Below are 16,241 nucleotides of genomic sequence, written 5' to 3'. Positions count from 1 at the left end.
AATACGGTCTGCCACAAATATCATGAGGGGTTTAACTGGAAGAAACACTCAAATCATATTATTGTACATGGACCATTATTTTTGAAGCATATTATTAAATCATTCACTCTATAAAGTTGTTACATTTGTTCAAAATTATTTTAAAAAAAGCAAACAATGCTTTTGATATTTGCGTGTGCACTTATTCATCAAATATTCATTATATGCCAACTAATGACCACCATTGGACATACTACTCAGGATAAAAATAAATAAGACTTCAGCCCCTGCCTGAAGGGGCTCACAGACCAGTGGGAATACTGACCTATGCAAATTAAAACACAGTGCTATTTATGTAAATAGATATATATAAAACTTCCCTGATAATCACTGAAAGAAAAATAATAAAAAGTTCAAGAGTGAAAGTAGGTCCTTCTTCTCCACAAAATCTAATGTCTACCCATACTGTTCTTTCTATCTAGTTTACTCCTGGCAATTAAAATAAGTACAGTTGAATTTAACTACTGTCCAATTATTTTGCCTTTATCTGATAAATACATTGCATGAAGTCAAATACTGAGGTCCTGAAGTACCTTAGCATAAATGTGGACACATAAGTTATGATCAATAAAATTTAAATTCTCAAAAAGTAGAACTGTTGATTAATCCTCAGACATGCAGGCGTATGTTTCACCTGTTCGCGAAATATCTGATATTTATTAAAAAAAATTTAATTCAACAAATTGTAGTAAAGATTAGAATAATGGCAGGTTAGAACACTAAAATTCTACCAAGTCACTATAAAAAAAAGAAAAAGAAGAAACATACCCTCAAGAGGGAAGAGAACCCTATTTTTCCATCTCAAAGAAAACTCTCAAAGAAAATCAAAATATACATAAGATGTTTTCAGGTAATCACACATACATACAACTTGTATTCTAAAGGCAGTTGAACATTAGATTTTTCCAGGAAAAAAGTACCCTATTTTCAAGCAAATCCCATTTGTACTATGGATGGTAAATAATCTGTCATTATTAGATTGAGCTGGTGGATAAATGGACAATAGTTGTGAGTTAGAGTCATTGATCATTTTCATAGATAAAAATATTGTGAGTACCAAGTGAGACAATGGGCTTCAATTCCTTGTCCAGAGTGTGAACTCAGTCAAAGTGATTGCAGAGTAGGCATGCACATAGCAGGGTACGAGTTCTACCAATGGTTTTTGTTTTATTTTCCATTAATTTACACAAGTATGGTATTATACAGCATTGTATTTGCTCTTCTACACTATGAACCATTTGCCTAACTTGTTTCAAATATGTTTCATACTTTGCCACATTTCCCTCAGGTGTATATTCCCTATTCCTCTGGAGTGTGGAACTAGAGGCTGAGCTGCCTCCATCCAAATCATGCCTGAGACTTAGAATTGACTTTTTTCTTCTGTTGTACCAGAAAAGTGAAAACATTCCTGGAAACTATTTTCCTATTTAAAAGCACCAGTTTTGTACTTCTAACTTAATCAAGTTCAAGATCACACCCTATCCATTCATCTTGGAATTAATTTCTCCTGTAATGATAGAAAAGTCCCAATTTCACATCAGAATAAAAGGATCCCCCTGAAACATCAGTGTACATCTGTGGAGAGAATACAGTTTCTCCTGCAAACAAAGGTGCTTTTTTCTTACTTGAATCCCATCAGTACGCGGGGTGAGGGTGTGAACCTTCCCTGGGCACCCCTCCCCGACTGGCTTTCAGGGTTCTCTCAGTCAGTTTCCTTGAACAATGCTGACTTTACAATTACCTCATTTTCTGTTTTTCAAAGTATGAACTTTCTAAAAGCAAGAACTTTTCCCCCTTTGCCATAATTCCTCCAGTGCAGCAGTAGGGGTTCTCTGCCGATCAGCTCAGGGCGAGTCTTTGGAGACAGCCCTTTTTCTGCTTTTATGGTTCTTCACAAGTTGAAGCTGAATATGAAATATATCCTTCCCATGGTCCCTGTAATAATTTGCTCTTTAACCTCTGAAGTCAAATAATTGAATACCCTGCCTGAGTCACTGTTATTTTCTGGAACTCAGTCTTGATGTAGGATGTTATAAATTTCATTCCCATTCTCAAAATGAGATAAAGTAAAAGTCGATTTAGAATTAGTGTGTCATTTAACATGCTTTTGACCTGGGAATGTTGTAGCTCAGTTGTTGAATATCTATTTAGCTTGTGCAAGGACCCAGGTCCCATCCCCAGTACCACAAATAAATAAATAAAATCAATAATATGGCTTCTTTTCCCCACATAATGTGTTAAATTAAGTATAATCATACTTATATTTTGAGAAACAATGGAGTTTAGGAACTTTTTGTTCAAATATAGAATGTCACTCTGACTATGAATGTAAGAGTATACTTGAAAATTGGGCATTGTCTACCCACATAAGACCCTGTGTACACTTTAGTGAACAAATGGACAATTGGGGACTGAGTCTGTGTATCTGAATCAATCTAACTTTTGTGTCCACACCAGCTACCACTTCAAACTGCTGTCAGGAGGCCTCTGTCTAGTAGGACAGACAAGTTTGGGGACATGACCTAGAGCTACATTTGCTTAGGAAGCACACTTTGTGCTTGCAAGGCGTGTTTCCTTGGGATAGCTACCGGGGGACTAATGTACGTGGTGGTGGGAGCGCACCTGGCAGTGCCGTGCCTGGCACTATGACCCCGGGTGATGACCACTGATTAAGTAGGAGCACCCCTTCAGTAGTGGTGCTTTGCATTCCTCTGCCTTTCTGCTCCATAAGCTTCTCTGGACTACTGATCAAATGCTTGTTCCTGTTATTCCTCTCTCTAGCCCATGGCAGAGAAGATAATGTCCCCACACTCCCACCGCTGCCTTCTGTGCTTCCTTCCCAACAGCCCCGTTTTCAATATGTTGACATTAAGAGACCACCTCTTGAGAAGCACTCACAACGTTCCAAGCAAGTTTCCTCGTGACACCTACAGAAACTTCCTTCCAAACCCAAGAAACAGCCTGGGTGCAGATGAGCTCGACTTGGCAGATGATGGAGACTTTATCTTTGGTAAAACAAGTCCACTTCTGGGATACCTTTGTTTTGCTTGATGGACAGTATTGATGTCCTCAACTTCTAGTGCACTGCTGTTGGCCCTCACCTCGGCTGCTCTCCCCCAGCACTCCCTGAGGATCACGATTCCACATCAGTTTCTCAGTGCTATGGAGGTAGGAAGCAGGGACCTAGGAAATTCCAAGACTGGGTACATACTTGCCTCCAAGACAATAGTCAATAATGCAACTGCTAGATTCTGTTCTTTTCACAAGGGCAAAATGAATGAATATAATGTTTTCAAAAACCAAAATATTATTGAGAATGAGAGAATTCTGTCATTAGCAACGTAATGAATGAATCTGATGGACATGATGTTAAATAGAGTAGATCAAGCACAGAAAGGCAAGTATTGCACGAGCTCACGTACATGTGGAATATAAAATGTCTAACTCATAGAATCAGAGAGTAGAATGGTGGTTACCTGAGATGGGGGAGGGAGGGGGAAGTAGATACTGATCAAAGAGTGCCAAGTTTCAGATGCACAAAAGGAATAAGTTCAAGAGATCCACTGCACAGCAGGATGACCATAGTCAATAATAATTTATATTTCAAAATAACTAAGAAAGCACTTTCTAGTGTCTCCCCATAAAATATAAGTGATCAAGGTGATGAATATGTGCATTCAATTTGATTTGATCATTCCACACTGTATACAGGTATCTACAACAGCATGTTGTGCTCTATAAATGTATATGATTTTGATTTTTTCAAACAATAGCAATAATAAAAATAAAAACAGCCACTAAGCAGCAGTAGGCGACTGTGCTTGGTGCATAGTCTGTGATGTGGCAGAAAGTCCTTGTGACCCTTTGGTGACAAGGGGCCAACTAAGATTGAGTTTAGTCCTCAAAATCTTGTGGCAACATATAATTGATTTCTCACCTGTTGCTCTGGCCTGGTTCTTTTCTTCTGGTACCTTTGGACACTCTTCCTCTCCACTCTTGCTCTTCTCTCAACAGGTCACTGACCACTTATGAGACTCTCTTGGAGAGTTAAGAGCTCTGGAGAACATGCCTGAGAGCAAGGCCCTAATTCCACTTCAGGGGCTGGAGATGTGTCCCTATCTAGCTACAAAGAAGCAGGGGACTAGGGGGGCAGCACTATTCAATCACAGTGCCCTGGAGTCCATGAGACTCCAGTTGAGAATTTTGCTGCCACTTGTACATTGTACTGCTTTGGCAACATGTGTGCTTTTTCTAGGGTTCAGTTTTAATAATCTGTAAGATTAGTGCAGTCATTCTGGCTTTCACAGCGCTGCCCTAAGTAGAACGCTGAGTAGGATACTCTTGGTGCAGTGTAAGAGCTCAGGCAGTGACAGTGGCCACCACCGTTGCAATAAATATGACTTAACTTGTTCTCATCTTGGCTTCCGTCTTTCCATTCTCCTATCCATCACTGCTATTGTCTGAGTAAAATGCGAAAAGGTCAACAAAAAAATTATGTCTGATTTTATTTATGCTTTAAAATAGCAAAAGACACTATTCAGGAAGACTTCTCTGATAAGAATGACCTCCACCCTTTCCAGGAAAGACAAAGATTAAATTATTTCAGAAAAAAATCTTTTTAACTAACCCTAATAGGGAAGAAGAGAACTTCTCTGCCCCCAAGGCCACTTCCCTTTCTCTTCTTGCAGGGAAAAAGACAACACTGTGTGATTTCTACAATGTTCCTGGTGCTCTGCCAGGAACCAATCATATGAAACTTATTTTACACCCACAAAAATGATCTGTCACTCTCAACTCCTCCCTCCTCCAGCCTTCTTTTCTAGGTAAGACAGGTTCTTTTTTACTTGCAAACCCTTTGTGTGACCATGAGCTATAAATATGTTTTTTTTCCTTCTTCCTTAAGAACAAAGATCTATGTTTCAAATGTAAAAGGAGAAACAATGTATATAAATTTTGATCACTGTAAAAATATTTTCTTTACCCATTCATCTCCCCATTTATGGGTATATGTGCTTCGCTGTTCCACTTTATATAAAATTCACTCCAAATAAAAAGTTGAAGAAGGAAATGTTAAGAAACCAAAATTCCTAGCGGAGTGCAGTGATACACACTTGAAATCACAGTGACTCGGGATACTGAGGGAGGGGGATTGAAAGATCCAATCTAACATGGGCAACTTAGTGAGACTCTGCCTCAAAACTAAATTTAAAAAATGGATATGTAGCTCAAATCTGGCAAATCATCAGATTATCAAGGATGAAGCCCGGGTTCAATCCCCAGCACTGAAAAAAAAAAAAAAAATAAGAGAAAAGGAAAGAAAAAAGAAAGAAAGAAAAAATCTCTATTTACTAACCCTGTCATTGTTTGGCCTGTCCCTTTGTCGTTGTTTTGTTAATCAAAAGAACTGAGAATCTTAAAAATTAATGAGATCCAAGACATGAATCTTCAGGAAGTTCTCTGAAATCTCTCCTTATTTTGAGTAAAACATCAAGGAAACATTTGAGCAATTAACTGCCATGCAAGGAGAGTCAATACTTAGCTCACCACAAAGAGAGTTGTGTGCTCAACACTCAAATTTTGGAATGAAATGTCTGTCTCCAAAGGTCTTGAGATTACAGGGTGTGGCCCAATGCCATCCTATTGACTGTTTTATATGAGAACACTTACTCATATAAAAAAGGGCGATAAAACAATAACAGAGGAACCAAAATTATAAACACACCATCCTTCCTGGAACATCTGGAACCCTGGGGAATGGACAGTGTGAACATCAGTCCCCATTCATGCTTTGGGGATACTGAGACAGGTCCAGTATAAAGGGACAGAGCACATTCCTGGGCTAAAGACTGGGCTTCTGCAGCACTTCCCTTTTGGATGGAATAACTCAGGATCTCTTGACATGTTTCATCACTTAATATAGACCTGAAATATATTCTTATCCATAGAAATTGAAACCCCTGACAGAATAAAGGGCAAAAAAATACTGAATTTATTATTAAGCAGTTTTCACCAAGGACAGAAAATTCTTTCCTTATAATGGAATAAAATTCCTCAAACTAAGTGAGCTGGAGATGGCACTAGCCATTGCTAAATGTGAAGGTGTCTTCTTTCTTGACATTCTTATTTGGAAAGTTCTACATCAGCTGTCTGCCTCTTAACTATCAGTAAAGGTGCTCATATAGGGAAGATGGGATGATTTGAAGTCCAGGAAAAAATGCCATGGTTTAAGTCTACCCTAAATTATTTTGGAATGGAAAGTTTCACCATCTGACAACTGCTAAAGGAGTTTAAAGAGTTAGTAGCTGCTTCCCAAGTAAAATATTAGTGAAAATATAATCAGAGAAATGTCAGCCTTAATGCAATTGCTAAATACCATGTTGGTCAAAATGTCTCCAGGCCAAAAATACAGGTCCCTCATGATGGACTCATGGAAGCTTACAAGTGCTTTCAATAAAAGAGGTCCCGGTTCTGCTCAGAATGCTACCATGAGACGCCCTGTCTAATCCCAGATGCAGTACACTGGAAGCTCTAGTGAATGTCAGTTCCCCACCTTCCAGCATGCTCCCAGCCTGTGAGGAACAGCTGCTACTCCACAGCAAACTCTTGCTCTCCTCTAACCAGGCAGATTCCTCTGAAAGGCCAGGTGCAGGCTGACCACAGACCTTAAAGTCCTCAATGGTCAGTTTCCTATAGTTCTCTTGAGTTCTGAGCTGGTAAGCAGGGTAACTACCACTAGAACATCTCTCCCCAGAGAGAAATAACCAGCTGAGGGTATTGAAAGTAAATTCTCTCTGCAATTAGTAAGGATCAATGGTCTATGGAAAGTAATTTTCTGTTGCTTACAAATGAATTCCCAAGTACTAGAAGGCAGAGGTATTATATTGCACAGTAGTGAGCATTCTTAATCTCCCCCAGTGTTGGGTACAATGTTCCGGGAGCAGGTGCCTGACACATGAATCCATAGGATGCATACCTATCTAACCCAATAACCATGTTTTGGCAAACTCCAGTGCAATCTGCAAAAATCAACCTGGTGTGAAATTGAGTAATAATCAACAATACGAGGAAAGCAGATTACTATTTTGGATAATTTGAGGGAACAACTCCTTCTCCCAAGAAAAGTAACTAGTCTTCTGAAAATGTAAGCAAACTGTAAGTTGCCCCTTGGATATGACTTACACCTCCAGAGAAAACACAGGCGTGAGTCCTGTGAGAGTTAGTAATTTAATCATCAATAGAGCTCTCAAAGGGTTCCTCCACAGCACCCAATTTTAAATCGAACCTCGTACACCTTTGCAAATGTACACTCTCCCTGCAGCATTATCTGTGAGGACTCTTACTTCATCTACTGTCTGTATCATCTGATTAGTTCCCAAAGTGGCTCCAACCAAACCATCAGTTTTAATCAAGGCTTTTTGCCCTGAAACAAACAAGAACTCCATCATTTTCACATTTGACATCAAGCCAAGAGAAGACAAGGAAGCTGATTTGACTCCAGAGCAAAATATTCATATTATATTCTTCTTTCCATGTATCAAAGGAAAATGGGGCATAAAATAGTCATGAGTCACTGACAACGTATAACCCCGAAACACCCACTTTCTAGAAAAAAAGAAGCATGAGCTGCACATTGTCCTCAATGTCTCTTTGTTCATTTGCATAGGAAAATGCTTTCGAATGCATGATCATTGGTGATTGGCAGAGAATAATTATCTTGTCCCTATATAGTCTTGAAAGATTAAAAGGTAGATTAAAAAATAATTTAAAGGTAATAGTGTACATAGTTATTTCTCTCCAATTTGTGTAAATAATCAGTAACCAAAATGGAAAAAAGAAACAACTCTCTTTGATAATACCCGCAGTTATGCAGAGTGCCTGTCATCTCAGCATAATCAGATGAATTTTTGTTTGCAAATTATAAATTATTCAGAAAGCTCCTTATTACAGTTATGTGGCTGTTTACTGTGAGGAAGGGGGAGAACCCACTTAATTTTCCTGATGTACTCTCCAAAAATGGAGACAAAAATAAAGTGTTTGGCACATTTAGTGGGAGTGGTTGTTCTAAGCTAAATACAAAAAAGGAAGACAAATGCAATAATTGGGCTGCATTTATGAAACCAGAATCTAATTGCGCTCAGGGATTCTGTGCTTGTTTCTTTATATGTTACTGTCTTCATGTAACGGACTCCTAGCGAGTGCGCCCAGGGACTCTGCACTTGGAGCCAGGTCATTGTCCTGACTGAAGGTCACCATATAGATCTGACAAGAACAAGTACAGCATCCAAAAGCAAACTGCCACTTTGAGAAGCAATCAAGCAGTTTCCATGGGGCTGATTGCCTCCAACTCTACCTCAAGGCATTTAGCAAAGTAGCAGCCAGGTCCTGATTAATCAACAGAGGCACTAATGAAGCAGCCTTGCCTGAGGTTTCCTGCGCTCTCTGATTCCTAACTGCCTCTTTAGAGAACGACTCGGGGCCTCCAGTGAACTTCACGCAGACAGCCCCATTTCTGCATGGGCACACACACATCTGATGACAGAGGAGGAAGTCCCGCTAAGTGGTACATTTGTGTTGTTTGCTGTTGATCAAAATGCACCTCATATAAATATTTAATTTTGGAGAGGGAAATGCAGGCAGACTAGGTTAAGATGTGAGCAGAGAACTTGACTTGGTGGATGGTCCAGGATCATCGTGGAGGAGTTGTGAGGAGCAGAAAGACTCTGTGTGGGTCTGGGGCTGAGGTCAATGGGCAGAGCACTTGCCTAGCACACAAGGAGCCCTGGGTTTGATTCCCAACACTGGAAAAAACAAGTCACTCTGTGCAATTTCCAACACAACCTGAGCACATAGTCGACACCCAGGACAAAATAGCAAGTGCTAGTCGATGAACAGCTTAATCAACTTTAGGAAGCCAGCAGGGTAACAGAAAAGGGGAGACAACTGCTGTGCAATGTGGGGGTCCCCAGACACACAGTCTAAGGTGAGCTTTCAAGTGCAAGTCATTCATTTAGGGAGGGAATTCCAGGAAGCTCTGGAAAAGGAGTAGGCAAGGGAAACCAGACAGAAAGGACAACATTTGAATCATCAGCTAAATTGCCAATGTGAGAAACAAGCTCATTCCCACTGGAGATCACAACGCACCAGTGGGCACATGCACCTGAGCTATCCCAGGTCCCCCATGTTGCCAGTGGCTGAGAGCTGCTGGGAGTGAAGGTGACAGATGCATCACAGCACCTGGATCTGCCACATGCATGGGCACAGCAGGATGGCACCAGAGCAAGGTCTTCCACCAGGAGTCATGTGTACTGAGCGCTGGGTGGTCCAGGGTCGTATGCTGGGCACTCACAGTATCTGCTTCAGTTGCAAAATCAACTTACACCCATGTTTAAAAACACTTATCATCCAATGTCCTCCACCCCGGGTATTAAAATCTGTATTTGTGTGGACTCAAATATTTTCTGAGTGGTCACTGAAACTAAAATCCAAAAGCCTACTGAGTGGTAGGAGCAAATTGCTGGAGATTTTTGACTATTCCATTGGTAATTCATACTTTAGACTCATACCCTCTAGATATATCTCTCATGACACTACCATAAACAAATTTAAATATGGCTACCATAGGTACATTTTCTGGTAGCAGAGCACTAGCCAAGTACACCAGCAAATAGTCATCACAGTCACCAGGACCCCTTAGCCTTTGTGTGGACCGGGCAGAATACCAACTAATATATAAGTATCCACAGGGGGACACTGACACGACTATGTTTGGTCAATCATGTGCAAATCCTAGTACAACCTCACTGTGCAAATGGACACCTACCAGAAATTCTCTGCCAGCATCCTATTTTTCATTAATTTCATTCCCATCAAATAAATGATTTCTATTGAATAATAAAAAGTTTCATAGGAAACTATGCCTTACTGATACAAACTAGTCACCCTTTTTGTTTTCTACTGCATACAATTTACAAACATTGTTGATAACGTGCATTTGGCATGTCAAAACGGTATGTTGAAATAACAAAGTGCACAGTGAACATCCAACTGATGTCAGTCATCAGAACCAAAAGAAATTACAATACACACTGCCTCTTGCTTCTCATTAATTATTGCCTTTGGAGTTAGAATTGGACTCCCGTGCTTTTCACTTCCTGTTCCTAATTGTTGTTTAGAGATGCTGAGGGCAATTAAACAGCTCTTGCTTTTCAATCTAGAAGGGGCTAGATTTGGTAGCAGTTAAACTGTTAGGATCCCTTAAACAAATAGCTTCCTGTTTGTGTCCCATCAGGATGTAAGTGTAAGTCTGAATCTATAAAGATCTTGGTGGTCGGTAGCCTAGCTGCCTAATTGACTATCTCTCTCCATATGCCGCCAGCAAATAATTAGAACAAACAAAACATGTAACATTTTACCTCCATACCACCTGCTTCCCAAACCTCTTGAGCAGTTGGATAGAAGAAAATCTGAGAAATCCAGAGACATCAACTTCCAGAATCAACAGGTCAACAATCTTCTGCCCCAAGGGATAAAAGGAGAAATAAGGACATTATCTAAACAATGTAGGCACCGCTTGCCTCTTCTTATATAAATTACTTGCAAAAAAAAATGACTGCTTTGAACTTCCTTTGCAGTTGATTAGATAAAAGGTAGATTTCTCCAAAAGTTGAGACCTCAAAGAGACCTCCATTTTACATCTTGAAGAATTCGTGATTGTAAATGTAGCACATCCTCTGGATTTTTGGTGCTCTGCACCTTCATCTGCCTTACTCACATAAAGTTCATCTCTTGCAACATTTTCTCTTTTTAAATGTTACGGATTCCTGAGTGAGGTGATATAGTAAGAGTGGAATCCAGAGAAGTAAGTGACGATTCTGAGACACAGAGTCATACATGCTTGAGGGATAACTGTCTGTGGTGGTTGCTAAGAACATGAACTGCTCACCTGTAGGCTCTGGAGCCACTCCTGTAGGTAGACATTCTAGATCTAGACATTTTTCTGAGGTAGCAGAAGTGTCCTTATAGAGGGAGGATGTTTTCTCACCAAGAAGTCTTTTCGGACAGTGGTGAGCTGCTTATAACTATGTTGTGAGCTCTTGGTTTATTTAAATGTTGGTTTGACGTGTGCCATGACTTATTTCTAGGTCCCAGTTATAGCCATAGTATTTGTAAGTGAGTTAAACAGTGCCTCCCCAAAATTCATATTAACACAAAAACTCAAAATATACTTTATTTGAAAATAAGGAGATTTCGGTGAACCAAACTAAATTAGGTTAGCGCTTATTCAAACTAGTGTCCTTAGTGAAGAGAAAAGGACGCACAGAGGGAAGAAGGCCAGGTGGATATGGAAGCAGGGAATCTACAAGCTAAGGAACTCCAAGGTCAGCTGGGAGCACCAGAAACGAAACAGTGGCAAGGAAGATTCTGCCCTAGAACCTTCACAGGGAGCCACACCTGGCCACGTCCTGATTTTCTGGTCTCCAGAACCCTGGAAGAATGTATTTCTGCAGTTTCAAGACATTGAATTTATGATGCTTTGTTACAGCAGTGTTAGGAAACTAGAATGAACCTTATCAGTGCCAACCCGTAAGAGCCGTTCAGTGAAGACTACTGCATCCTCTCTGGATTAACACACTACTTTTCATAAATGTAACACCTACTACAAGGAGGGCAAGAGTAGTTGAGTAAGCATGTTCACTAGCAAAACTAGAGCCAGTTCATTAGGTTCCATCAAGAATAACCCCTGAGCTTTTAATAAGTGGAGGTCAGTTATTCCTCAAGCATACAGGGGACATGCTGTCCCTCTGGTCTCCTAACATGGGAAAATGAGCACTCTTGACAGCCTTTGAATGCCACCTCCCATAGAGCTCTCCTGTGTCTCCAATCTACAGAGAGAATACAGGATGCACAGCCCATCTACCAGACAGACACACTGGAGCTTGAGGTACCGTGGCCTTCTAACCCACCCAGAGAAGGATGTGCTTGTGACCAGTACAGGTAGGAAGACATGGGTGAGATGCATTGATCATCTTTTATTGGATAAGCTTTTATGCTGCTGAACCATTCTGTGATAACTAAATTGAATTGGAACAAGCTACTACCTTTATTAGTTCCACAATATGGGGCGAACATAAAGTTGTTCTTAGTGTTAATACTGAAGTTTGCCTTTTGATACATTTTTTCTTACAAAATGTTGCTGCTATAGATTCCCAGAAAGGAGAAGTAGCAAGGATGAGACTCCACTCTACACAGAGATGCTGGACCTCGGAGAAAAGGATCCCCATGCCTATGCCTTCCCTGCCTCCAGGTTTCTGGCAATTTAACTCCATAGCCAATCTGTCTTCTGGCTCTTCTCTCAAGTCCTTTGACAGATGTTTATTGTCTTTCTCATCCTCAGGGGATTCAATAATAATATAAAAAGAATAAGTGTAAACTATATTGTCATTTTTTTAATCTTACCATTGATATTTTGAAAATGTAAGAAAATAACACAGAGATTTTAATGTATTTAAAATAGCAAATATTAAATTTTAAATTCAATAGAAGATGACCACATTCTTTGTGGATTATATTATAAAATTACAAGCTGGTGGTTTTTTTTTTTTCATTTCTGTTTTTAGGGTTCCTCTCCCATATCTGATACCAAGTGATCGCTCTGGTGGCAACTCCTGTGCCTCTATTGCCCCTTCATTTAGAAGAAATTAGCAGGCCTTTCACATTTTTTGAAGGAAGCATCAGCTAGGGTCCATAGAAAAAGTAATGGCTTAGAAACCTTGATGAGCACCAGTTCTCCCAGGGCACATCAGCTCTAAGTGTGCCTGGGTATGCATGGAGGGAATAGCAGATCTGAACAAACATCTTGCAACATTTGATAGAGTTCCAGGATCTGCTGGCTATCCACATTTGTTGTGTCCTTTGTCCGCATTCTGCCAATAATGAGGTTAACCCTTCCTCTAACTGCATGGGGAGGAAATGCCCATGTTACACAAAGCCCAAATGTACTCATTAGAAAATGGTGCATCCAGTCCTCGTGTATGAAGTACATGTTACTGTGCCCTGGGGTGGATGCAGAAATTGTTCCCTGCTCTCAAGGACCTTTTATAGAATCAGAGAAAAAAGGCACATAAACAATAAACAAATCATAATGGAGCTGTAAAATGGGCCATAAAGTGATCTTAGCAAGCACCCCAATATTTAAGTATGTCTTCACTAGAAGACATACTTGTCTGGAAGACATGAAGGCAGAACTGCTAGTTGTATTTCTGGCTAAGAAGCATTTGGTGGAATAAATCTTAGAGAAAAGGGTTGAAACATGCTTGATTGATCTGATAACAGGACCTAGGATTGAGTAATTTTGAGCACAGTTCAAGGAAGGTCATGCAGATTATCATTCAGTCCATTTCCTGTGAACTGGTGTGTCCAATTCTAGGGTAAGAGGGACTGTTACTAAAAACAGAAAGAACTAAGTACCTAAATCTTGGTGGTGCACCAAATTCTCAGTGGTCAGAAGTAAGATAGAGTGTGACACAAGGTGGATGTGTTTTGCCAATGAGGAACAGTGAACAATCTCACCAAGGGAGCCGTGATGCCAGGAGACAGTACACAGAGCAGTGTTGACACCGGCTTTGGCCCTCTGCTTTGATTGACTCATGGGTCCTTTGCTCCACCTTCAGAAACCTCAATATCCACTCTCTGAAAAGTTTGAGATAGAAAAGGATCGAAGCTAGGTGGATGATGAGAGATTGTTTGAATGAATTCATGTCAGACAGCATCATGGCTGTTCTGGAAACAGAGGGGTAGATTCTTGAAGGGCTGGAGATGTTCAATTTGCAATCAGAATAGAGCCATATACCTCTTTTACTGGAAGGTACAGGCAGGCTTTTCTCCCAGTGAAGAAACCATTCAGGAAACAGGTCTGTGCAAAACGAGGAGGAAATAATTTTGGAGGCAGAGTGAGAAAAGATTTGAAAAGAGGGATTTTCTTCAGCAGAGTAAGCAGAAAAGATATCATTAAAAAGGAATAATTTCCACAATCTAGCTATTGTGAATTGAGCAGCTATAAACATTGATGTGGTTGGTCACTGTTGTATGCTGATTTTAAGTCCTTTGGGTATAAACTGAGGAGTGGGATAACTGGGTCAAAAGGTGGGTCCATTCCAAGTTTTCTGAGGATTCTCCACACTGCTTTCCAGAGTGGCTACACCAATTTGCAACTCCACCAGCAACGTACAAGTGTGTCTTTTCCCCACATTCATGCCAACATCTATTATTGTTTGTGTTCTTGATAATAGCCATTCTAATTGGAGTAAGATGAAATCTTAAGAGTTGTTTTAATTTGCATTTCTCTAATTACTAAAAAAAGATGTTGAACACTTTTTCATATATTTATTAATCACCTGTTTGTCTTCTTCTATAAAGTGTATATCCAGTTCCTTGGTCCATTTATTGATTGGGTTCTTTGTACTTTTAGTGTAAAGTTTTGAAAGTTTTTAATAAATTTTGGAGATAAGTGCTCTATCTGAAGTGTGTGTGGAAAAGATTTTCTCCCACTCTGTGGGCTCTCTTGATTGTATCCTTTGCTGAGCAAAAGCTTTTTAGTTTGAGTCCATCCCATTTATTGATTCTTGCTTTGATTTCTTGTGCTTTGGGAGTCTTGTTAAAGAAGTCTGACCATAAGCCAACATGATGAAGATTTGGACTTACTTTGTCTTATGATGCAGTTCAACAAATGAATGGATAAAGAAAGTATGGTATATATACACAAAAGAATATTATTCAGTCATAAATAAGAATAATAGTATGGCATTTGCAGATAAATGGATGGAATTGGAGAATATCATGCTAAGTGAAAAAAGTCAAACCCCAAAACCCAAAGGCCGAATGTTTTTTCTGGTAAGTCAATGATGATACATAATGGGGGTGGGGGACTAGGAGGTGAGAGAAGAATGGAGGAACTTTAGATTATGCAGAGGGAAATGAGAGGGAGTAGGGGTATGAAAAATGGTGGAATGAGACAGACATCATTACCCTATGTACGTGAATGATTACACGAATGGTGTGAATCTACATTGTGTACAACCATAGAAATGAAATGATGTACCCTATTTGTGTACAATGAATCAAACTGAAGTCTGTAAAATTTTTTTTTTAAAATTTAAAAAAAGGAGTAATTTGAGATAAAATTTGAAGGTCATAGATATAGAAGGAAAAACAAGGGGAGATTCTAGCACTGTAAGCAAAGTCTGGGTGCTGGCATTGAGAGAACATGCAGCAGAGAAGAGGCAGAAGAAAAGTTGGGAATGGAGAAAAGTGATAGTTGAGTTAGAAAAGTTGAGGTAGCCAACCATGATGTGCAGGGTCAGGGAGAGTCTACAATGTTGGCTAAAATGTTTAAGATTTATTCTGCCGTCACTAGAAATTAGTTTGGGATGAGGGAGTGTTTTTTAAGATGGAAAATGATGATATCTGACTTGTGTTTTGCGAAGAAGGGAAAAGGAAGACTGGTCAACCCCCAAATTTGTCCACATCCTAAGCCCGGGAACCAATGAGTTCTTACCTAACTTGGCAAAAAGTAAAAGAGAAAAACACTTCTTACACGTGATTCAACTAAGGATCTTGAGATAGGGGGCTTAGGAAGAGTAAGAAGGAGGTGTCACCATGAGTCATGGAAGCTGGGAAAGTTAACCCATGGTCCCCCAGAGCCTCCAGAGGGGCAGAGCCAAAGGCCACCTTGGCTGAGACTCACATTGACTTCTGACTCCAAGAAAGGTTAGATAATCTGTGATTATCTTAATCCATTAAGTTTGAAATAGTATATTACAGCATCAAGTAACCAACAAGTTTGTGCCAAGCCTGTGGGAAGTGGTCTATGATTCCTCTTAATTAGTCTTCACAAAGGTACACTGTGAAACACATCATTATTTCCATTTCCAAGACAAGAACTTGAGGCTAAAAGTTATTAACTAAATAGTAACTACATAGTACAGACATGGGATGCAAATTTGTTTTCAAAACCCATGTTCACTTGACTTAAGTACATAAAAAAAGGAGATAGTTGGTGGGATATAAGAGGAGGTAAAAACACCAGGAGCTGAACTCACCATCTTGAACATACTAAATTAAGCCACATGCCCTTCTTAACATAGGACATAGGAGGTAGAGGAAGCATTTCAAATGGGAACTTAGGGACAGGAAAGTTGTGTGCT

This window comes from Sciurus carolinensis, chromosome 15, assembly GCF_902686445.1.
Source record: "Sciurus carolinensis chromosome 15, mSciCar1.2, whole genome shotgun sequence".
NCBI classification, from domain to species: Eukaryota; Metazoa; Chordata; class Mammalia; order Rodentia; family Sciuridae; genus Sciurus; species Sciurus carolinensis.
The sequence above is the reverse complement of the archived record's forward strand: the minus strand, read 5'-3'. Positions refer to the sequence as shown.